The sequence below is a fragment of the Gopherus flavomarginatus genome, chromosome 9 (assembly GCF_025201925.1).
Source record: "Gopherus flavomarginatus isolate rGopFla2 chromosome 9, rGopFla2.mat.asm, whole genome shotgun sequence".
Classification (NCBI taxonomy): domain Eukaryota; kingdom Metazoa; phylum Chordata; order Testudines; family Testudinidae; genus Gopherus; species Gopherus flavomarginatus.
This window is the reverse complement of record NC_066625.1, coordinates 15,286,837-15,313,446: the sequence shown is the minus strand read 5'-3', so window position 1 is coordinate 15,313,446 and position 26,610 is coordinate 15,286,837.

Sequence of the window (26,610 nt, the reverse complement as noted above, 5' to 3'; positions counted from 1 at the left end):
GATAAGGAAAAGTTATTTACTTATTCCAATAATACAAGAACTAGAGGTCACCAGATGAAATTAATAGGCAGCAGGTTTAAAACAAATAAAAGGAAGTTCTTCTTCATGGAGCACACAGTCAACTTGTGGAACTCCTCACCTGAGGAGGTTGTGAAGGCTAAGACTATAACAGCGTTTAAAAGAGAACTGGATAAATTCACGGTGGTTAAGTCCATAAATGGCTATTAGCCAGGATGGGTAAGGAATGGTGTCCCCAGCCTCTGTTTGTCAGAGGATGGAGATGGATGACAGGAGAGAGATCAGATACTGGGCTAGATGGACCGTTGGTCTGACTCGTTATGGCCTTTCTTATGTTCTTATGCAGGAAACTGACTACCTCAAAGATAAAGCTTCAATACACATTCTGTTTCTGAACCAAAATCTTTTTTGTATATAAAAATGTTTCTGCATTGAAAAGGTTCTTTGTGGGCATTAGCAATGATGCTAACTAGCTACGATACTAACGTTTCAGAGCTCCCAACATCAGGAAAAGTTACTTTCATGTATTCACAAAAATAAGATAATAAATACTTCTAACATAGATATTTTTTATTCTTTGCCAACAAGGAAAGGGCCTTGTAAAAATTAGCCAGCTTTAAAGTTTCAAATTGTAAGGCTGAATGAGCAGAAAATCATTTTACAAATGTACTTTGTAATGGGAAAGCATTCTTTTTCCATTTTACATACTTCAAAACCAACTGAATAGGTATCACTGAATATTTAAAAAAATCACGTCTAGACTGAAACCAAGCATGGAAAATTTCAGTCCAAATGATGAAGCGCCATATTGTTCAACCATATTTAAGCAGGGGCTAAAGGGAAATTCTGCTGAAAATGGTTGGCAGAATATTGGTTGACAGTTTCAGAAAGCTGTGTGTCATAATGAAAATCCTGATGTAACTTCGCTTATAGTGGATGATATCATGGATTTACTAAAATACTAGTTGGAGGGCCATTTACACTAAGAATGTTTTCCAGACTTGGTGTAATTGTACATTTGACCCTATGTCTTGTGTGTGCACTGTCCTAGTACATAACATAGCTCCTCTGGGAAACAGGTCCAAGAATGCAGTTTATTCATAATCTTGTCTATGGAATTATATTAGCTTTTTACAAACATACTATAAACAGATCTATATATAATGTAGATTTATGTTTAGTCATACATTATACTTGTAGGTGTTTACAACTTAAGACATTTTGTTAAAGATTTTTTTTTTTGCTGAAATGAACTAGTAGATAAATTAGACTAGTTATTTTCTACTCTCAAACTGCATGCAGAATTCCCAGTAGTATATGCAGGAGTTCATGAATGGATCAAAACAGTATATGGTGAAATATTATTTAAATGTTACTTGGATAGATCTAGGTTTTAAAATATCTTTAAATATGGAGAAGAGTTGAAGAATTTGAAAATGATATAAGCTAGTTAAAAAAACATCGTACAGTTGCTTATGTATTCCCTTTGATTTCTCATTTGCAGTTGCTGGGATAGAGGAGTTCTCTGAGTTGTTCTCTACCTGCCATTTATTTATAGGAAAACAGCCAATAAGCTTAAAAGCTTAAAGCTTTGCCATTCTTGGCCTGATGACCCCTACGTTTATGTCTCCCTCTTATATTCAATAAATGTAATCTACTATTATAAATACTATAGGAATGAGTACTATAGAGTTGCTACACAATAATAAGCTATAAGGCAGTCACATTTAGGATTGAATGGTGTTGATCCTGCAATAATTTCAGCAGTATTTGGATAGCCAGATAATTAAAACAAAATCTTTGGGTATGAGACAATTATGCCCAATTCAGCCACTATTGAACTACTCCTGTGTGATTTTTAGAAGCTGTTTTCTTGGGTAAAATCCCTGAATCCCAGAACTCCAAAGGAAAAAATGCTTTTCAATTTGTAAGCAGAGAAGGAAGATGGCGTAAAGGATTCACACCACCAATGCCCATGGCAAATTCATTTCCCTCTTGCTGACCTGATTCATCAACAGATGACACAGGACAGCAGATGAAGTGAGGAAAAATAATAATGATTCTAAGTACTAAGGTACAAAAAACAGCCATAAAAGAGGAAAGGCCATTGATGTGGCTGCACTGAAAGAAGAGTTGATATACTTGAGAAAAAATACTAATACAAAATCACAATGATCCCAATTACAGAGAGGAATTCATAAAATGTTAGAAAGAACTTTTGTATTAAAGTATGATCTAGAGGTACAGAATTCTTTTAAAAATATTCTCCTTTGAGTGATAGCTTATGTATATATTCCGCAGCAGGTGTATGTGTTCCCAGTGCACTCAAGTTGAAGACTTTTACCAGCAGTACCACTAGCCAGCGCATGTGTACCTGCCGTCTTTGAGTTTTCAGGTGAGCCTTTACAATATCTTTTCAGATGATCTGGAGTCTCTCCACGGGTAAGGAAATTGCTGATGAGTCACTTGCAGTGGAATGTATATGTACACAATCACAAAGGAGAAAAAAGCTGGACTTAGCTGTACCTTAACTGTTTTTTCCTCCAGATGTGTTGTACATATATACATTCCATGACCCTCCCACCTTCCCTGCTACTTCAGACATTACATACAGCAGTCTGAAGGAACAGAAAGGGAGGTGGCAGACATGCTGTGATGGGGTGTACAAACCCCATACTGGTGAAGACAGGGTTAAAGAGCAACTCTGGGCCCAGAAAGCATCACCCAGCCAACCCTACTGGGCATGCTCACAGTGGAGTCCGAGTTCAAAAGGGAGCAGCTAAGCTCAGTCAGGGTGGACGGAGCAGGGGAGCAGTTGTGTGTTGCAGGCTCTTGCTGAGAAGCTGCTGAGACACCATATGGCAGGGCCCAGGTCTCGCTGTCAAACCATCCCAGGCCTTTCAGTTGCACAAGTTGAGGACAATGAGATGTGACTGTGAGAGGAAGACCCTTTGCAAGAACAGAGAGGTCTTCAGGACAGCCCAGAAGTGAAACTGTGACACCAACAGAGGAACAGAAGCCGGGTGGAAGTGGCCTAGGGAGCAGGCATAGGGGTGCCCACTTCCGTAGGCTGCATGTTTTGAATTATTGTTTCATTGGGCCATGTGTTGGAACCCAGTGGAGGAGGGGGTCCCCTACCTCTGGCCATTGACATTAGCGGCTAGGAAAGACGCCACTGACTCTCGTTATTGTCCGATACAACAATGGGTGGTTTAGCCATCGGCTCTTGATGCTGGACGAGGCAGACAAAGACCCTTGCCCCTAGGCAGCATAACCCAGAGTATGCCACCAGGCAGTGCTGCCAGTAACTGCACTAACCCCGCTCCTGACACAAGACCTTGTATTCCCCCATCTGGGAACATGAGGAGAACAAGGGTTCATGTGCCACCTAGTAGCACTGCTGGCAGAAGTCTCCAACTTGAGTGCATTGGGGGCACATACACCTGCAGTGGAATATATATGTGCACAACACATTTTGAAGAACAACAGTTATGATACAAGTAAGTAACAATTTTTTAAATTTAGGAACTCTTTAATTCTAACTCAGTTTTGGCCTTGGGCAAGTAATTTAACTTCCAACTCAGTTTTGCCATCTGATATGATGGTTATTTTGCTAATATGTAGTGCATACCATAGGGCTTTTCACCTTAAAATCCCTATTAATAAGTGCTAGGTATAGTATGACCAACCTCAAGTGTTTGAAAATCAAGAGATGAGTCCTCCAAAATCATGGGATTAAAAGAAAAATATGTGGAGTTCTTTTAATTTATTTTCTGTCTTTTGAGCCTTTAGAATACAATTGATCACATTTTCAAACTTTTCATGAAGGCAAACTTAAAAAAAAAGGTGTGATTCTCATGTAATTCCAAAATTCTTGAAGGTGGAGCTTTAAGAAAACCATAAAATATCGTGAGACTTGTATTTAAAATATGAGATGTAGCAAGACGGTTAGTATTATTTTTAATTATTTTTAAAATGGTAATTTTCAAAACTAAACATACTATACATCAGATTTTTGTTCACATATTTCACGGTCAAGCTTAAATACTGGTTAGTGTACAATGTGCAATACCCTTTGTGGCAGGGTGCATGAGTAACAAAGGTTAACTTCAGCTGATCTCTCTCCCCTTCCACAACTGCTTGTGGAGAGGAATTATTTATTGGTTGCTTGGGAGACAGAAATGGGAGGATACCTTTGGGAAACTTAAGATCCAAGCACAGGGTCATAGGATTTGGCGAAATCATTTAATTTAACTGTATATCGGTAAGATCTTCACCCACGGACACAACACATTCTTTCACTGAGACATAGAAAAAAGCATAAATAACAAAACAAAGATAGAGCTGAGCACTAAATTGCAGTTCTGGAATCTACCGGAATCTACACTAGTACACTGGATGATGTGTGAAGTTGCTATTTGGGTTTGGTTTATTTTAGAGACCAGCACAATGGCAAAGTTTGGATCTAGGTCTGGTTCAGGCTCATCTGTAGACCTACCAAACACTTTCTAAAAGAGTCTTGTACGATACATTTTATGGGTAAATTTGATGTGGAACACTCAATATGTTCTTTGAGAATTTCTTTTTATGAATTTCATTTGTCTGATGTTTTACATAGTGCACAAGATCTTCCTTCTTTTGAAACAACAGGATATATTTGGTCGGAATGTGCATGAAGAATAACAAAACTGAACCCCTCCCCCACACCAAGATACAGTAACTCGCTTAACGTTGTAGTTATGTTCCTGAAAAATGCGACTTTGAGCAAAACGATGTTAAGCGAATCCAATTTCCCCATAAGAATTAATGTAAATAGGGCGGGGTTAAGTTCCAGGGGAATTTTTTTCACCAGACAAAAACCTATATATTATATAGATATACACACAGTATATGTTTTAAACAAACAATTTAATACTGTTCACAGCTATGATGATTGTGAAGCTTGGTTGAGGTGGTGAAGTTAGAGGATGGAAGAGGGAGGGATATTTCCTGGGGAATGCCTTACGGCTAAATGATGAACTAGCACTTGGCTGAGCCCTCAAGGGTTAACACGTTGTTAATGTAACCTCTCACACAAAGCAGCAGGAACATGAGGAAGAGGAAACAGCATAGCAGACAGAGACAGATACACACCTTGTGTATGGGAGAGAGACTGAGATGCACACTGCCCGTTTAAGTAAGTTGCCCCACTCTTAAGTGCATTGTCTTTTTAAGTGGATCAGGAAGTTGAGACAGCAGCTGCTGTCCCAAGCTCTCTCTGTTTCTCTCCATCCATGTCCCCCCACCCCACTCTATATGGAGAAAGAGTAAGCGGGGTGCAGGAGCAGGGGGATGAGGGACATCCTGACATTAGCCCCCTCCCTTCCTCCCCTGCACAGCAAGCAGGAGTTTCTGGGAGCTTCAAGGCAGAGGGCAGGAGCAGCACATGGCAGTGGGGGGAGGGACAACTGAACTGCCGATTGATAGCCTGCTGGGCAGCTGCAGCATAGAGAACTTAGGGGAGTGAGGAGCTGATAGGGGGAGCTGATAGGGGCACTGCCAGTCCACCCTGGTTACAAGCCCCCACTAGCTAGCTGCAACGGGCTGCTCTTCCTGCAAGTAGTGGACAAAGCAGGCGGCTGCCAAACGATGTTAGAAGGAACATTGCACAGCTTTAAATGAACATGTTCCCTAACTGATCAGCAATGTAACAATGAAACAATGTTAACTAGGATGACTTTAAGTGAGGAATTACTGTACTGATGGCCTTAAAATGGAAGACTAAAACATATGTTTATATACAAATAGTGGGGATTATTAAACACCCTCTGTATTTAATTGTCCTTCCCATGCAATTTACAATTTGTCCACACCTTGGATAAGATGTAAGGAGCCAGTTTGTGGGGAAAATTAGTAATACCCTAATTAGGTTGGTTTACTTCAACAATTATATGGATGTTCATATAAATAGATTATACTACAGTGCATAAGAAGAGAAAGTAGAAAAGAAATAAAGATGGGTCATTTGTTCTGGAGCACTCAGACAGGAGAGCTCACTGCTCACTTAATGCCCAATGTTTTGCACTACACTACACCACTTGTACCTTCTCATGGCAACTCTTCACTTCCTTGTGGCAGGAGTCAGAAGAAAGGCAGTATTATCTGGATTTTGTTTATGAACTCCAAAAGGGATCTTATGCCAAAACAGCAGATTGTTCAGGAAAGGAATGTGTTCATATCAGAACACATGTGTAAGCCCTGTGGCGTGAAGCTTTAGAGCAGTGACACTCAGACTGTGGCTCTCAAGCCGCAAGTGACTCTTTAATGTGTGTCCTGTGACTCTTTGCAGAACTTGATAATAAAACACTGTGTGAGTATTAACCAGTCAGGATGATTTTACTATGTTATTAAGCAACCAAGTTATCAACTTGCATTAAGGTACTAACTTATGTGCTGGGCAAGTAATTTAACTAAATATATAAAACTAAATATTTCCACTGTCATTCACACTACTGTGGCTCTTTTGAATAATATTGATTGCTAATTTGGCTCCTGAACCACTGAGGTCTGAGTGTCACTGCTTTAGAGGGTAGGGGGCTTGCTACTACCATCTGTTGGTGAAGAGAGGAAAGCGCAATCAAGATTTAGTTGGTGTTGGTCCTGATTTAGTTGGTGTTGGTCCTGCTTTGAGCAGGGGATTGGACTAGATGACCTCTTGAGGTCTCTTCCAAACCTAATATTCTATAATTCGGTGATTCTAAGAGCATCTTTGAAAGCTGTTTACCTAGCGCTCCAGACAGAAGTTTCAAAGGGAAAGAGGGTCAGTGCTTGTGAGTGGGAAATATTGCCTATTAAAGGTGCCCAGGGAATGTGTTTAGTTTTTTCCAGGTTTCTGGGTTGGGACTTGAGCCAATAATGTTTGTTAATTTTAGGAGGAACCCCCTAGATATTTGACTCCAGCCCTTATTGCTGCTGACAACACCTGTCAGAAGGATTACACATTTACCAAAGAAAGCCCCAAAGTCGTATGTTGCTCTTTCCTTTTCTTTTAAATGAAGACAAGATAATGCTGTGGTAAGACATGGCATCGATTATCCTGATGCTGCGCCATTACAGCAACACAGAACAGGCAGAAAGGAGTCTTTCGTATTACATAACTTATTTTTCTGTGCTTGTCTGGGAAATGGAGCTCAGTTTGTAACCAAACTAATTCCAGGGTGTCTTGTATCAAGTAAAGTTGCCAACACAGTAAGCGTATTCTTTCGCTGCTGTTTAGAAACACATACCTGTGCCATTCTTTTTTTCACATCCTTCTTAATCTTATGCAATGTTGATTTCCCATTTAAAAACAACTTGCCAGAACACTATAAAAATAGGGGTGTAGGGGTCAAGTTACAAGCATGTTTGAGCTGAAGAGAAGATCTGATGTTAGTATGGAAGTGACTATACTAAGATCTGTGTTAAGCCTCTGAGCATGCCCAGTGAGATGTTTCCAGAAGTCTGAGCAGTATCTGGCTGAGCTGAATGCTCATGCAGTTAATAAAAGTGCTTTTTCTGTCCTGCCTGCCTTGAGTGCTTATTATACATTACATATTTTATTTTAAGCTTGAGGTTTTCCACATGTTGGAAGCTCCAGGCCCAGAATAAAGGAATTGAAAGTATGTTTTGGGATATAAGATAGAAAGGGAAGTTATTGATCATATTGCCAGGTCTTAAGAGAACATGGGCAATTTAGTTGCAATGTTTTCCCTTTTTAAGATAGGCAATTAAGAAATATATATAGAGGACAATTTCAGTTTATGCCAAACTCAGCCTATCAGATATTGCACTCTTAGTTCAGTTTTCTCTGAGCTCAGTTTCTAACAAAAGAGGAAATGTAGCTGCTATAACTTTTGTTATAATAAAAGTACTTATAAGGCCCTATGTTGCAGACCTTACACTGAGTAGCATGTATTTACCAGAGTTTTGCCATTGGAGTTTATGGGACTACATGTGTAAGTGCTACTCTATGTGAGTACAAATTACAGAAGAGTATCTTAATGAATCACGCCTCATAGCACTACTGTGAGGTAGTTACATAGTGTGTTACTTCAGTTTACAGATGGTGCAGAGGTGAAGTGACTTGCCTAATGACATAGAAGGTTTGTGACAGAGCCAGGAGGTGAATTCAAATAGTCTAACTCGTGGTCCTTTTCTGTTGCCATGAGACCATCCTTCCTCTCTAGTTAAAGAATCACTTTTTATAATACTCAGACAGTAAAATCGCTGACATGTTTGAGCTAAAATACATGTTGTTAGTGTTGTGTATTTCTTATTTCAAGGACAGAACCAAAATCTGTGAAACAATACAATAAACAGCATTTTTAAAGAGAGTGCTCTTCTCAATGATGTCAGGGCACTTTTGCCTTCTAAATATAAAAACTATTAAAAGTCTGTTTTTTCTTTAACTTAGTTCCAGGTATCATTAAAAACATATTCCCAGAAGTGATGTGCTGCTATGGGCCATGCCATCCTACTTATTTGCTTCCATTTCCAGACCAAGTGCCCCTTACGAATCATGCATTATTTCCTTTTACCACAACTCAGAATTAGTAATAATTTCTCATGGAGGTAATCTAGGGCACCAGAAAGGAGGGGGGTGGGGCAAAATGGGTATTTTATACCAGTTCAGTTTGCCTGATGTATTAGACTGTATCATTTGTGGGCAGTGCTGGAGTTGCAAAAGATTCCAGAGGGAAATAATTAGGAGCTACCAGTTACACACCAACTCATCGTTGTTATGGCTGAATACTTCCAACTACCCAACAGGACAGAAGCTCATGATGCAGTTGCTGCCACAGACATACACACGTGACAGACTTTATCTTGAAGGAAGAGCTTTATAAGTAATTTTGGAGCAATAACACTAGCATATGGTACAACAATTTAAATGAGACAAGCAGGATCATTGTTCTGCCACAGACTTCACAGATAAGAATAGCAGAAGCAATACAACTAATGAAAGGTGCAAAGCCTTATGGAAAGATTTACTGATAAAATGGATTGACAAAGCTAGTGAGCCTAAAAAAACCCAGCAACCCACAAATTAAACAGTGGAACAGCTTTTCCTTAAAATGCAATGATCAAGGCAAACAGATGAATGTAGGAGGCATAAGATAAATCAGCTGTTAACTCCCCTTTAAAAATCATTTATTTTTAAAGGGGATAAAAGGGCTTCTTAGTGCTTTTTTTTTAAATAAAAGTTTTGGGCTTTTCATCTTTTTAGAAGAAATTATCGGAAAATAAAGTGTTTCTTGCATCTACATTTTATTTATTTATAAAAATGAAACACTTGTTGCCCAAAGCTATGGATAGATTTACATAATAAAAAACATTATGTCAACATTTCATAATAAGCTGACAACAGTTGGGAGTTAGAACAGATGATCCTGAATCTAATTTCTAACTTACACAAGAGGATACAGTCACTATCAAGCTACATTCCTTTGGAGTCATGTGACCTCCAATCCAACCCTACTTTAGGGAAATAACCTGAGTGAAGAAAGAGGGAGAGCACCAGAGCCTGAAAGTCAACAAATTCAGGCTCCAGTAGAACCAGTAAGTGGAAAATGTTCCAGTGCTGAGGTTCTTCTCTTTAAAAACACCCTATTCCCTGCATCCCTATGTCTGAAATTTGGAGTGTAACAATCATCCTCTGGCTGATCAAAATAGAAGGAGAGAAGTGGTTTCCAAGTTAGCCAACACTTTAATTAAACAAGGCTTTGTAAATTAATATGAATACCTTGAACTGGACTCAGAAGCAAATAGGAAGTGCAGCATAAAAAGTCCAGCTATAATGTTTTCAGTACTGCAATGCAAGTGATTCCCCAATCTCTTCCTATAAAATGTGTGGAAATTCTAATTAGACTTTATTGGAATCTGGTATCATCCCTTCTGTTTCCATAAAAACACACTAATACAGGACACTATATACTGCATCTGGAAATGAGCTGCAAGGAACCCTATGGAACTTGGTGCTTATTGAACAGATCACAGCAATGATAAAAAATAGCTAGTAGTTGTGATCTACTCCACAACTCTTCTTGTGAACACTCCACCATGTTGATTATAATCATAGCAGAGAAATGAAGGGTTTAGACTTCAGTTCTAAAGACCTACAGAACAGATGAAAGAACTGGAGATAGGCACAGGCAGTGATGAGCTGCTAAAATCTTAACAACCGGTTCCCTATAAAAAGTTCTGATTTAAGGGATGTGCCACAGTATGTATTTTTTGTACCAATAGGGTTACCATACGTCCGTCTTTTCCTGGGAGGACAGTGATTTAAGCTCAGACAGCGATTTAAGAACCGAAAAGCCTGACATGTCCAGGAAAATACAGATGTATGTTAACCCTTACTAAAGTTCTTTTTTAAAAATATGGGCCTGAAGTAGAAATGAGCTCCTTTTCACATGTGTGGGTCCACGCCACTCCCTTGGGGTGTGCTAGGGTGACCAGATGTCCCAATTTTATAGAGACAGTCTCAATTTTTGGGTCTTTTTCTTATATAGGCTCCTATTACCCCTCACCCCGTCCCGATTTTTCACACTTGCTGTCTGGTCACCCTAGGGTGTGCACATGTGTGGGTCCCAGCTGCTCCCTGCCCCCCCCCCCATTGAAGCAGGTGTGCAGGGTTACGGCCCTGAGAACTGCAGAGCACCAGTAGACATGAGGCTGGCTGCAGACAGGGGCGTGGGGCAGGGCTAGCTGGATGCAGGGAGCGTGACACGGGCTGGCTTGTAGGCAGGTGGTGCAGACAGGGGCTGGCTGTGAGTGGCGAGTGGCTTCGGGCAGGGGGTGGCTGTGGGCAGGGGCTGCGGGCAGGGGGGCTGCTGGCTGCGGGCCGGGGCTGCAGCAGGGGCTGGCTGCCAGCAGGGGGTGGCTGTGGCAGAGGGTGGCTGCGGGCAGGGGCTGGCTGTGGCAGGGGCTGTGGCAGAGGGTGGCTGTGGGCAGGAGCTGGCTGCGGGCAGGGGGGGCAGGTACTCATATGGGGAGAGTGGCTGGGAGTAGCCAAAGCAGCAGGATGCAGCCGGGGACCCACCAGGCAGCAGCGGGAGGTCCAAGGAGCAGCAGCCCACATGGCTGCTGCAGCACAGCGCAGTGCTCCCCTGGCGGCTGGGAGGAGGAATTACACGCTTCCCGGTCAGAGCCCATCAAAGCTTCCCTCGCAGTGAAGCCAGTTAACAAGCGGTTCTAAAACCGCTTCTAAATTTAACAACCGGTTAGTGTGAACCCCTGCGAGCTGGCTCCAGCTCACCCCTAGGCACAGGACCTAATGTTCAGATCTGAACTTCCCAGAGTCGACTGCTGTCTGTATTATGTAAATCCTGGGTTTTTCAGGCCTAGTAAATATGTGGATTTTCAGCTTTTCAGGAAAAGTATTATTATTTTAGATTCTTAGAACATATCACTGAAAATGTAGTGGCAGATGATAATCCCCCTTTTTAACTAATTTGCAATTAATTGCTAATTAACTGATGGGAGAAACCAGAATACTATATTTCTTCTCTGTGAATGGTAATGTTGACAGAAAAGGTCTTTATTTCCAATTTTCCCAAGTGTTCAGAAGCCTTCTAACTAGTTTAAACAATTTCTGTTGCTACAGCCTATGGACTGCTTACAAAATTTAAGCAGCTTAAATATAACTTGCAATCTTCTCAATGCCTTTTACATTAATGTGTCTAATTTGTGGTGAGAACAAACGGGCATAGATATCACTGAACCCTTTACAAAACTCTGAATGTATTTGCTGATAAGAATTACTTTTACAGACATATTTATTTTCCTCAGATGACTCATGTTTTAAAAATAAGTGATGGGGGAAGGGGTATAAACAGTAAATGCCTTTTAAGTCTTTTGTGGGCCCAGTTTCAAAATGAGGTCCCTAAACGGGACATTCAGACTGACACTTATTATGCAGGTAGGACCAAATGCAGCTTGAGTCTTCATTAGCACTGGAAGTTCTGGATGAAGTAGAACTACTGATGTTCCCCTGCACTGTGGAAGGAAAGGCTGTAGAGAAGCCTTAAAAATGTAAAGTTTAGGGTTATACCCAATTCCATATCTACTTTCTAGGGTTTTCTTGCAATGCTAAAAAAACAAATCCAAAGATGTTTTTAATCACATGAAAATATAATTCCATATCTCTTATAATGAAAATACAACTGTAATTTACATAGAAAAGGATGTAAAATAAGCAAAAATAAATGTATATTTTTTCACTGGTTTTAATACTTTTTTTTCCCTTTGTGGCCCTGATCCTGCATATTTTGATAAACCTGTGAAAAACTGTTTGTACATTTAATTTTGTTTATTTCTGATGTCTTTTTTACATTTATATTATATTTATATTTTATGTAAATTATATTTTATTATAAGAAATGAATGTTTTTCTTCAGGAAAATCCTTGAAAATTGCTATATAAGGATAGGATTAAAGTTTAAACTTTACATTTCATAAGATGCTCCAATTCAGATTAAAGGCCTATGGAAAATGAAAAGGAGAATTACTGAGTGTACATTAAGTTATTCAGCGTATTCCTGCAAGTGGAATTCCTCCTGTTGGTGAATTAATAGAACTGCTATTATCAGAGGCTGTTTTCCCCTTCTAAATCTCACAGGCTTTATTGGTCTTGTAGGGAGACAAAAATTGCATTTATATTTTAAGCCTTCTAATGGAAACATATTCTGGTACGTATAATCAGAAACAATAACACTCAGGAAAAACTCCCTCAAAATGGCATTGCATTGACATGGAGTTCACGCTGAACAGTTAATTCATCACTTCCATTCTAAGGAACCACGATTTTAAACATTTTCTCCTTTCTAATGGATTTGGTCACTTGTTTTCCTTCCAGCCATGAGGGATATGCTATATAGCTTTATCTGAGGCTGCTCACCAATGCCACTCCATGAATCAGCAGCATTAGGTACTAATGTAATGGTGAACGACTGACCTTTCTTCAATCTATTGGCATCAGAACTGAGACACACTTTTGTCTCCCACCCCCGTGCACTTTACTGTTGTACAGCATTGCTGTTCAGCCACAAATGTTTCTAGATTCATGTAGACTCATCAAGCAGGATTTCATACTGCTGATCCTTCAGTGGATAAGGAACCAGTTTGTAGACTTGAATGTTTTCTGTGCTTAAATAAAAACTTTCAGTAATGTTACCTTTTCGTTACTATGTAACTACAGCAGGCTTAATGCCTAAGAAAGTATGTGAATGTATGTAAAAATCTACACACAGTTATACCTATGCTATCACACAGTTCTGCACATTTGTTTTGTATGCTGTTTGGTACAAAAACAATCTATATTTACTATGGCAATTACTTCATCAAGTTACAAATATACTACTTATGAAGGGCAGGCCACCTACTTAACAAATCACACACATCAGATTCATGTGATGTGAAAATCTCTTAAGTGTCACAACGTTTAAAAGGAGAAAATGCGATGTAGGTGATAGAAGTCTTTTTCATTTGTGGCCCTGATCGTCAAACTTGATTCATGTGGTTGAACCATTGTTGCTGTATGGGGCTCTGCTGAAGTCATTGGGCCTCCACACAATTGCGTAGGCAAAGGGATCTCTCTCTCTCTCTCTTTCTCTGTGTATAATATTTAAATACAAAAAATAAAATTAAAAGAATGCTAAGGTTGCAAAGTCAAGCACTGAAAATGTAGGAATCATCAGAATTAAGGTTGCCTTTTCAACTTTGATTCATCCCCCCTAGTGCATATACATTATGGCAGTCTTTAATTACATAATCCTGTGCTATTTTTTCCACAGGACCCCTGTCGCATTCAGTGCACAAAATGGACATTGCTTATTAAGTGGGCAGCTATTTAATATTTCATGTTATCCTCACCATTAAATGAGTGACTTCATGCCTTATTTACTATGCTCTATTTAAACCCTGCTCTCAAGAAAGAATTATTAATTTCCAAGTGGGAATTTAGATGGCATTCATCACTGAGCTCATTTGAGTGGTTCACAAACATTATTGAATTTATTTTCATAGCACCCTTCTGAGATAAGATGATATTATTATTCCTGTTTTACAGATGGGGAACTGAGGAACATAGACATTATTGTAAAAAATATACACTGATCTTGGGTCCCCAGTTTGAGACACCTAAGGCCTGATTTTTCAGTGCAAGTAGCATTATATAGCATTTTGCATGCTGAAAATGTAGCCCCATTGACTTCACTTGCAGCTGTGAGCACTCAGCACTTCTACAAATCAGATCCAAGGATCTCATTTTGGGCACCCGGAAAATGAGGAACACACAGTTAGTAACCATCTGTGAACATTTGGTTTAAGTGACACCTAGCATCACATTGAAACTCTGTGGCTCAGGCCGGGATAGAATCCAGTTTCCAAGGTGACGTTTCACTGCCTAAACCAGAGGTGGGCGGGCTATGGCCCGCAGGCCACTTCCAGCCCGTGGACCGTCCTGCCTGGCCCCTGAGCTCCTGGCCGGGAGGTTCACCCCTGGCCCCTCCCCCACTGTCCCTCTTCCCCCGCAGCCTCAGCTTGCTTGCTCCGCCACTGGCGCAATGCTCTGGGCGGTGGGGCTGTGAGCTCCTGGGGCAGTGCAGTTGCAAAGCCCGGCCTGACCCGGTGCTCTGAGCTGCGTGGTGGCGGCTGCAGCGTGGTCCGGTTCCAGCCCCACCAGCCACTGGTGCTCCAGGCAGTGCGGTAAGGGGGCAGAGAGCAGGGGAGTTGAGGTCGTGGTCAGGGGGTGGGGGTGTGGATAGGGGTTGGAGCAGTTAGGGAGTTGAATGGGGCAGGGGTTCCAGGGGCGGTCAGGGGACAGGGAGAAGTGGTGGTTGGATGGGGCAGGGGTCCCAGTGGGGCCATCAGGAATGAGAGGAGGGATTGGATGGGGCAACGGGGCTCAGGGGTCAGGGAGCAGGGGGGTGGATGGGGCAGGGGTCCCGGGGGGGCCATCAGGGAGTGGGGGGGGTGGATGGGGGCAGGGGTCCCGGGGGGGCCACCAGGGAATGGGGGGGTTGGATGGAGCAGCAGTCCTGGGAGGGCAGATAGGAGATGGGGGCCAGGCCACAACCCCCTCCCCTAACCGGCCCTCCATACAATTTACAAAACCCGATGCAGCCCTTAGGCCAAAAAGTTTGCCCACCCCTGGCCTAAACGATACGGCTCTTTTCCTCTAATCACCACAGGTGATGGAGTGGTTGGGAGCTGTGCTTTGAACATATAAAGTGCTATATAATGGTAAGTACTCTGAAAAATCAGGTCACCCAAAACTAGTAGATTCTTTTGATCTTAATCTCTGTGCCTCTGCTCCCCATCTATAAAATGGGGAAAATAATACCAACAGCTCATCTCGCAGGGGTGTTTTGAAAATAAATTAATATTTGTGAAGAAATCAGATACAATATTTATGAGCACCGCAGAAAAAGCCCATGAGGAAAATAATAATTCTGTCTTCCGAGTTGGGTTTGAATAGGGTAATGTAAACAAGGCACAGAGCCATGCACTGAACAATGAGGAAAAAACAAAATATTGAATAAGAAAAAAATAGTACATGATCATGTAGCTAAAGACTGAATCATAATGCATATGCTAAAGGGGCCTGAATTAAGGTTGCACAGGCAACCTTAATCCCAGCATTTCTTAGTTTTTGAGTACTTGACTTAACCTTAGTAGTGTTCTTTCAATGTAGTTTTTTGCATGTAATACTTACCAAGCTTAACAAATGCTTTTCCTTACATATCCTGTTTGTGAGAGCTACTTTTCATGAGACAATGAAAGAATTCATACAATCCTCTTTGGACTAGTTCTTCTGCTTCTTAAGTGTCATCTTTCATTACTGTATGTTTGTACCCGTGGTAACCCATTCTGTACAAACCTCTGCTAATCTCTTTGTGGAGGAATAGTCCTTTTGATCCACCCAGGATATCATATTGTCCATCCACAATATTCTTTTTTTGTCTTGTGTTCTTCTGCCATTGACTTTCCTTTCCAATGACCATAAATGTGCATTGCTCTCTGAACCTCTTAAAATGTTCCCTGCAAATTGAATCTTCCTTTTCATAAGATCTCTAACTAGCATTTGCTTAGTTCCAGTAATAGCCAGTACTTTTTAGTTGTTTACACTGTCTATCCATGACATTTTCAGAATTCTTCTATAACACCATAATTCGAAGCAGGGCTTAAATGCAGCCGGAGGTGTCCATAGTGGAGCTCTGGTAAATATTTTCAAACCCGCAGGGCAGAAGCCCCAAACTCCAGAACTCCAGGAAATACTGTGTGAGAATTTAAGCCCTGATTTGAAGGACTGTAGTTTCTTTATTATCAATTGTTTGAATGTCCATGTTTCACAGCTGTAAATTAACACAGATCAAACATAAATTTTTAAGAGTTGAAATTTAGTCTGCAGATTTATGCCCCTTCTCATCAGATGTTTATTCTTCCAGAATGTCTCTTTCATGCTTAGTATTCTGGTGCTGACTTCAGCATCAGATCTTTGATTTTCTGTAATGAGGCATCCTAAGTAGCAATAATTTCTCACTTGCTGTACGGCTGTGTCAATCTTGCATTTTTTCCCAGGATTCTTACATATCACCATAGTTTTTGTCTTGTCCACATTCAACTCTAGACCATGTTCTTTGCTGTATTCATGTACAATCTACACTAACTTCATCAGCTCTTCTTCTGAATCAGCCAACAGCACTGTGTCATCTGCAGAGCAAAAGTTGTTCACCCATTTTTCATTCATCCTTATACCTTTGTCTGTTCTTCAATTAATTTTAATCAAACACTCACTATAAATGTTGAATAAAGCTGGTGACATTATACCTCATTGTCTCACTCCTCTCTTGATCTCTATTTGATTTTCATTTTCATTTCCCAATATAATTGCCTTCTGATTCCAGTATAATTGTTTTATCACAGTTCATATTCACCAATCCCTACAAATCTGAATATATTGAGCAATTTGTAGGGGTAGATTCTGCCAAATGCTTTTTGGAAGTCAGTAAAACACAAGTTGTGATAGACCCAGGCCAGTTGGGAACAGCAGAGTAGTAGAAGGCAGATATACTGGCCACTGGATAAGCAGTTTTCTGTTCCCTGACTGATCAGAGCAGGGGCTGCTCTAAGCTAGGGTGGACACATGACTCCTATTAGCCTGCAAAGAGTCAGTTGAAGCCGTTAGGCTAAAGAGAACACCTGACTTCAGTTAACCTGCAAAGAGTCAGGTGAGGCTGTTAAGCAGAGGAGAGGAAGTGCAGATGAAGGGCTGGGTAATGAAGACACCTGAAACCACTGGAAAGGGAGCCCTAAGGTAAGGGTGAAGAAGGCGTTGAGAGAGAGAAGCGGGGGATCTGTGGGGAAGTGGCCCAGGGAAATGTAGCAGCTCTGGCAGTGAAAGGTCGGCTGCCAACTGCTGCTACCATTAGGGTCCCTGGGCTGGAACCCAGAGTAGAGGGCGGGCCTGGGTTCTCTCCAACCCTCCACTACAGAAACATCTCCTGGGAAGGGAAGACAGGACCCTGTCAGAACAGGAAACTCAACTGTTCTTGAATAAGCCTGTAGAGACAACAGAGACTGTGGGAGTTTTCTCACCAACCTCCTTGCTGGCTTATGATGAAAAGGGCTCAACAGACTGTACTCTGGCCCTAGAGAGAGAGAAGGGCTACATGGAGGGTCGCAGTGAGCCTCTGAAGTTAGCATAAACCGCCTGGAAGCACGGGACCCACGGGGTCAAGGTTGGAGCTCTGCCACAAAGTATTTAGTGTTTTTTCCCCATATGATTTTTCTTATAGGAGCTTCAAGTTCATAATGGTGTTTGTTGTGCGCTTTCCACATTTGAAGCTGTTTTGTTGTTCGCTTATTTCCTTATCTATCTTTCCTTGTATTCAGTTTTGAACAACTTGCAAAAGTATCTTACAGCATGTGATACTAGGCTGATTTGTTCTGTAGTCTTTACAACCTATAGCGTTATTTTTTTCTGGGATTTGGATACAGAGTGAGGTTGTAAAATCTTGTGGCAATTCTCCTTACTCAAGCATATTCTTCCTTACCACCGATAGGGCTTTCAAGCCTTCATCTCCTAAACTTTTTAACAATTCAGCCGATATTCCCTCTCTGCCTAGTACTTTTCCATTCAGAATTCTTTTACTGCTGCCATGATTTCAACCATTATTGGCATGTTTATTTGACTGACCTCTAGTTGAGATTTTTCAGGCCTATATCACTATATAGTTCCTTGATATATTCTCACCATCTCTTGTTCATGTCTTTAGGGTCTGTCAAATATTGTCCATTTTTGTCCTTTAGAGTTGTACTGATCACGTTTATTCTGTAATTAAAGGCTCTTATCTTTTGATACTTTGATACTTCTCACTTAGTTTGTTCTCTTTATCCAGTTCAATTTCTTTGCATTTCTCTGACTTTGCTAATGTGCATTTATTCTCTATAATTTTATTTAGTCTTTGGTATTTCCCTTTTACTGTGATCCATCTTTGTGCTTTTACTTTCCTTCTTTCGTCCATCAGAACAATGATTTCATCTGTTATCCATGGGTTTTTCTTAGCTAATAACATCTTCCCTACATGTTTATCTGCAGCTTCTTTGATAGCATCTTTCAGATGTTCCCACGTTACGTGTTCTTTGTTTTCATTAGTGATCTGCAACACTTTGTCTTAATAGTGGCTTTGTATCTCATGATTCCTGAGAGCTTCAAGGTTCCATCCCAGACAGTGTTTGGCTTTCTGTAACTTTTCCAGTTTGATATTCAGTTTCATCAATACCAATCTATGATTTGGTCCACAATCTACACTTGATGTAACCTTAAGCTTCGTAACATTATTTGTACTAACAGTTAATCATGATAAAATAAATTTGGTTTTTATACATCCCTCCTGGTTACTCCATGTATGCATTGCATTTTCTTTTTGTTCAGAATAGGTATTGCAGATAATGAAATCATGGCTTTTGAAATACTCTGTGAATCTTTCTCCTCTGTTTCTTTCACCACGGTCAAATGGGCCAACTGCCACAGATATTCTTTCCTTTCCTACTTTTGCATTCCAGTCTCCCACAAAAATTATGATTCTATCTTTCTTTCTGCTACTGATTTTCATTACTTCTTCAATGTTTTCATAGAATTTTTAGACATCTCCATCATAATCTCCAAGTGTTGGGGCATACACTTGAATAATCATTATCTTTTAGATATCATTTTATCATTATTGTTGCTACGTGTTCAGATGATAGAACTGTAGCTGGAAGGATCAAACAAGTGAATCTATCTACTATAATTGCCATTCCTTTCCTACTTTGATATTCACCTTCAGTGACAACTCTGTATTCTTTGCTACGTGGAAGACTTATGTTGGGATTTGGTGGTTCCCAGTGAGTCTGATGCTGAGCAGAAATCATGGGACTTCGATCCAATGCGATTCAATTCAATTCAATAAAGCTTTATTCAACATGTGCACAAAGAGAGCCCCTGGTACAAAGAATCAGGCAGAGTCCCTCCAGCAAAGAGCTCCTCCCCTCGCTACTTTATAGCACATGGTGCTTATATAACAAGTTATATAACAACTTACATAACATGAACCTTAACCAATCAGAGTTAAACAAACCCATATATGGGTTTGTTTATCACATGCTCCTAGTGCTCCAGTCCACATGCCGAGCTCACACCCCTCCCCGTGGCCTTCTCCAGAATGTTGCTAGGCCGGTGAGCCACAGCATGCTTCCCTATGCATAAGCACCCTGTAAACCACATTTTATTTAAAATAAACACAACCATACCCTTCACTTACGACAAAGTTATTTTGACCTATTTAGAATATCTCATTTGGTCCCATATTTGTAATGTCTAGCCTTTCCATTTCTGTGTATGTATTGGCTAGCTCCCCAGGTTGATGATTCAGTCCCCTTACATATCATGCGGTGATCCCTGCAGTTGCTAATTTCATATGTGTGACGGGATCGACTAGGCCCAAAGACCCCCAGCTGGAGGCCTCAAGGTCCTGCCACACCCATCCCAGAAAAGAAGCAGTGGAAAGGATGGGCAGGGGAAGTCCAAAAATCAAGAGACTGACCTAAAAAACACAATATAATCTTTTTAAAAAGTCATGATTTTTGGGCCAATCTCATGATTTTTGTGGGTCCAACTCATTATTTTTGTTCTCTTGAAGTTGGCAATACTGGTGCATGTTCAAGTTTTCAATGCCTTTAACATACATTTTTGCTCTGCATTATGTTCCTGCTGATCACTTGCAAAGAATCATCCTTATAAAAAAGAAGCCTTGTGTGATCTTTTTGGATATGGTACATATATTCCTTACAAAGTTTCTCTCCACTTATGTTTTTCCATGCAGCTCTCGCTACTTCATATTAGATTTATTATCTACTGTAAATGCAGATTCTACCACCTTGGCACAATAAATGGTAATCAAATTTGATTGTGAGATTTTTCTCATTCAAAGAAATCCAATTTTTTGCATTATTTTATAAAATAATTAATGCTATTAATTGTTTAGCTTCTTATGTGGTCTTGGCACTACACAGCATACATAAATACACAGTGTGCGCCCCAAAGGAAAGTTATTTGCTGTTTACAAATCTACATATTTTGTTGGTTCACATGGGGTCTGATCAATGTCCCATCAATGTCAATGGGAGACATTCCATTACATAAAGGTATAGGGACAAATCTTAGCTAGTGTGAATCAGCATAACTCACTTGACTTCAATGGATTTATAACAGCTGAGGATTTCATGCATCATGGTGAAGTTATTACTGTTGGTTTTTTTAAGCACCAGCAGTGCTCAGTGTTGTGCAGAACAGCAAAGACGGGTTCCCTGACCTAAGGCCCTAACTTCAATGGAGTTCCTCTGAACTTTCATCAGAGTTACTGTGATTGGAATTTGGCTTCTTACATATAAAATAGTATGGGGCATATCTTCGTCCCGTATCTGCCTGCTTTGAGACACTTTGGCAGTTCAAAGCTAGTAGAAAGTTAGCTTAATCAGCTGGTTGGGGATTCTCCTGATAGAGGAATCCTCAGGCAATATAGAAGCAGCAAAGGGAGTCATGCCAAGAGAAGGGTATTGAAAAGGAGTTGGCAGGAGTGCTGCTGTGCTTGGGTGATCCTCAACTCCTGGAATGGTCTCTTGGGGGTTATTCTCAGCCAGCACAATTGAGAGCATCCCTAAACCTGTTCTGTATTGTGCTTGGATTAGACTGGGACTGGGGGAAGGTCACCTTTGACACATTGCCTCTTCCCCCAGCTATGCTGAATGAAGCTCGACCTAAATTGAAGACTCAGTCCCCATAAATTGTAATTTTGGCTTGAAAAAGCAGAGGTATATTCTCATTTAGATTCGTACTGTTTTGTATGCAAACCTTCTAGGCATCAAGATGAGAATATTCTCCAAGGTGTATTGTTACTGCTTCAAGTACATGGCTCTGCAATTCATTAAATTCTTCTCTCTTGCACGAAAATGTTGGCTCACGTAAAAAACTGTAATGTAAGTCTATAGAATGATATGTCTAACCACAATGCAGTTATTTTCTAGTCATTACATTCTAGTTACTGTGCAGTTGGTGACCTTAATACCAGTGTTATTGAAAGAAGAACACTTAACTAAGTCCTTGTAGTGTCATGGAAAGGACATTACAAATGCTCACAATTGAAAAGCTTCTATTATATAATAAAATTCCCAGAATCACACTAATACTAAATGAGAAAATTTTAGGAGTTTATCACACCTGTTCTCTGACAGCTAAAATGGCTTCCCATTCATTTCTGGGTGCAATTCAATGTGTTGACTTTGATCTATAAAGTCCAAAATGCCTTGGATCCCAGGTTTGTGAGACACTGCCTCCGCCACCCCACCACCATGTAGCTCTATGGCAGCTGAGATTCACTGGGGTGTTTGAGGAAACAATTATGAGATTTAAGTGACTGAGAGATGGGAGTGCTCTGATGAAAACACTTAACTCTTGAACTTGCTTCTCCCACTAGTCTGACAGAGCCTGAGTTTGCTGTTGTTAAGACACTGACCAAGATCCATCTGCATTAATTTGAGTTTTGCCTGTGGGGGTGTTTTTCCCTTTTTTGGGTGGGGAGCAGGGCCTGCTTTATGACCTGTGGGGCCTGATTGGAATACTTGGTGGTGGTCCAGGGCTTTGGTGGCACTTCCGTGGTTGGGGGCGGGGTCCGCTCTGGGTCTTCCGTGGTGCCAAAGACCCCCGGAGCGGACCCCCTGCCACTGAAATGCTGCTGAAGACCCCCGGAGTGACCCCCCACTGCCAAAATGCCACCAAAGACTCCTGGAGCGGGGCCCCCTTAGGCGCGGGGCCCTCTTCAGCACAGGGTCAGATTCTGTGGAATCGGCCTAAAGCCGGCCCTGGTGGGGAGAGGGGAGGAACTGGAGAAAGTCTTTCTTTTTTGCTTTCCTTTCATGTCATCTCTTACATTAAATATTTTCCATATGTCTGGACAATGGGCCCATTCTGATCTTGCACAAGAGTAAATCAGGGCTAAATCTATTGAACTCAATAGCATTAATGAGTATAGAATCTGTGGAAGGGAGATCAGAATTGGGGACAATTTATACATTCAATAAAATGTAAATTGCATAAAAATATAATGCCTCTGGCTGCTGTAAGTGCCTGTAGGTAACCTGTACAGCCTAGGCTGTATGTCTTGCTAGCTAGTGGAAAATCAGCATGAGAGGAAGGATTAACATATATTTGTACAGTTGTTTGTTTTCATTCATATGTAGGCTTTTCGTTCTTACTTACTGTGCAGATTTGTGATATCTAAATCTTTTAATTGCAAAGGATATTTCCATGGAAATCCAGATACTAGGCCTCTGTGCCTGCAGCGCTCTGAGGTTTAATCCAGGGCCCACTGAAGTCAATGACAGTCTTTCAATTGACTTAGTGAGCTTTGGATCTGGCTCAGAGTGAACATTTGGCAACAGGAAACAATAGACATCTGCGTATTCTTAATATTAAAAGGAGAAGGAAGATGCCCTGCTATGTAGACTTCAACCTTGTTGTGATCTCTGGGAGGGTGCTGGAAGGCTGCAGGCCATTATACACGGATTCACCTGCCTGTTTCCATGCCAGTCGGGGTTAAAAAAGGCTGCCTGTGGTAGTAAAAGCCATTCTTGCTTCGCTCTGGTGACTTCATTAGTGGTTTATTGTGAACAGGGCTGCAGGTTTAAGCCCAAGTGTCCTATTTAAATTAGGCCTTAGAAAATCAGTGCAAGATTTTTCTCAGTTTCATACAAGATACATTTTTAATAATCCATGTGTTGGCAGCAAGCTTATGTAATAATAACTTACTTTTATATTGTTCCACTCATTCCAAATAGCTTTGCAAACTACACGCATATCACTATTTCCCCCCATCACTGCATATATCATGAATGTAGTATGAAGATATAATGTTCAGTCTACTCTTTGACTGCACTTACCTAAATCTCCCTTCCTTTAGAGGAAGTTATTCTTCCACCGGTTTCCTTTCAAAAAGCAACCATGCTGAGAGAGACCAAGACCAAAGGATTGATTCTTTACTACCTTGCTCCTTTGTAATCATTTCGTGGCTGTGCAAAGAGGGTACCTACAATGGAAGTGCTTTTACACCTAGGCCTGGTCTACATGAAGAAATTAGGTCAATTGTAACTATGTTGCTCAGGGATGTGAAAAATCTACATCCCTGAGCAACACAGTTAACCTGACCTCACCCCCGGTGTAGACAGCACTAGACTGAAGGGAGAATTTTCCCATCGACCTAACTACTGCCTCTCGTGGAGGTGGAGTATTTATACTGATGGGAGAAACCCTCCCTTTGGCATAGGTAGTGTCTTCACTGAAGCACTACAGTAGTGTAGTGGCAGTGGTGCAGCTGCCATGCTGCAGCATTTAAAGTGCAGAAAAGTCCTTATTCACTATTGGACAAGAATAATGGTGAATCTGGCCCCAAGTTTCTCCCTTCTTTAAGTTGAAAGAATCTTCATTCTTTTCCCTTTGGTCTTTGTGTTTTGACAAAAGCAACCATTTTACTGTCAAGGTTTCTTTTAAGAGGAGGGAGGTGTCCTCTCTTGTTCAGATTTAACATATTTATGTATGGTTGTTTCACATATTTATAAGTTCAGTTTGATTCATTTGCTTCTAAAGAAGTTGCTGTCATTAACTTAGTTTTTGGGTTTCTACTCTGATTAAATTCACGTTATTCTACAGGTGCCTTACCTTTTGTTTGTATGCTTGTATCTCATTGATAATCAGTGGTAGTTTTGGCAAGTATCAAATAGAAGATGGTGGATTTGAATTTTTCAGTGCTAGGACTCTTCTTGTAAGGCACAACTATCACCAGATGGTGGATTTAAAGGGACAGGTTGTGAAAAATGTATCATTCCTTTAAACAGAATTACTTTTTGCAATAACAATAACATATTTTAATCCACATGAGAAGACTTAATGACTAAGATGACTCTATGGGAATGAGGACTTTTTTCTTACACATTCTAGGTATTTCAATCCTGAGAGTTAGGATGATGTTTCATAATGTTTTATCTGTTTTGAATTAAAGGGGATTACTTCACTTTGATTCCCATTCATTTACAAACATAAAGGGCAAGGAAAAGTAGTTCAGCATAGCAGCTATGTGCAGGAACATCAGTTTCTGTTCTGAAGGCTCTTAAATCCCATAGTGATCTACAGTAGCACGACTCTAAAAACCAGAAAACATTGACCACTTGCAACTGTAGTGAACTGACAATACTATAAATCATTAAAACTCATGTACTGTAAATGCAAAATGTAAAAGCTGGATAATTTCATTGTCACTCTCAGCCAAAACATCTGTCTCATTAATATTAAATTAAAGTGCTTTTGGTTGTTAAGAAAACATTACTATAAAATGTATGAGTAAAATGATCACCTCTTTAATACACTGTTATGAAACTCCCTGCACAGAGGGAGATTTACCCTTGCTTTATCTTATGTGGGTGAGAGAGGTAATAGGAGTGTAAATTTGTGCATGATAATAAAATGTATAATTTTGTGTCTCTTCATGAGATTAATACTACATTGTGCTATGATTGCTTTTTGATTTGAGACTAATATTTTCGTTTGTTAATTTTTGCCTTATTCATCAAAATCATCAATTGAACACATTCTAATTATGTGATTTTTTTTGTAAGCAGACAATCTTATTAGCCTTTTGTTCTTACAGAACAAAATTATTCCATATTAATTTTACTATCAATTCTTAATGCTCAATTTTTGCTGAATTGTCAGGGACTTTTTATTAGCTACATTACTTGGTTTTGATTTTATTTTGGGTGTTCATGCTCTGCGGAAACAAGTTATGATATGTTAATGAAGAAACATAAATATAATGAGAAATGAGTAGCATGTAAATGAGAAACGTTTTGTAATATTGAAGGAAGTACCAGTAACCAACATACAGAGTAAGGTATGTAATTTCACTGTACACACTGGATTATTAAACCTCTTGCCAACTCTGTACAACTTCTAATAATAAACTATTACACTAACAAATTCTCTTTTCAGAATAATGGAACAGCACCATCCTCTTCATCTCTTTGTTGTTACTTTATTATACATGTTGGAAGGCAACTTGATCCAGTGGAAAGGGCACTGAGCTGACAATCAGATGCCTGGGTCCTTGCCTTGGCTATGCTGTGAGATCTGGGGCAAGCCATGTGCCAGCTCTGTGCCTCAGTTTCCCTATATACATGTGTGAGGGAAAATACGGTGGGCTTACAACTTTGGCCAGGCTTTTAGGCCTAAACTTTGGATAAGCTTGTTTCTAGGCTGTGTTGAACTTTGGTTCAGCTTGTCTCTGTGTATAAGGAGAAGAGAGGAGGCGGACAGAGTGATGAAAGAGTGATGGAAAGTTGCTTCTGGATGTCAAGAGGTAAAAGGAGTCACAGAGGAAAGTTCCCAAAATGGAACAATGGCTTTGTGTGTATAAAGGGCATGAGGGGGCAGAGTGAAAAACTCCCCAAGTAGCATAATTTGCAATAGCCAGGCTTATGGAATATATAACAACAACAGTTGTGTTAGAAAGGTTGCTGACCACAAAAGAAGAGACAGTGAGTAACGGGGGTTGGGGGGGCGCTAGTGGGCGAGACGCTTGTTTTTGCTGTCGTCCTATATTAATTTTGCAATGTATTCCAAATAAGGTAATTAATATGGAAGTATGTGTAATTTGTCAGTGGTTTTAATCTTTATAAGCTAGCTAAAATTTAAGGAGGTCAGAGCAGCTTGCATAAGGCCATGCTGACTCCCCTTGCATATATGCTCGTATAAATTAAAGGAGCCTCAGGCTGTCTGATCCAAAATCAACCGTGTGGTCAATTTTCCACAACACATGTGAGGATAACAATACCCTTTTCCATAAAGCACATTAGTGCAGCAAAAAAACTAAGTAGCATTAAATTGTGCTGTTGGTGTACTTGGCCCTTCACAAGCCAACAGGCATTACCAGAGCTGCCTGGAGGACTCCAACTGACCTGAGTCAGCTAATGAAGGTTGCTCTTGTT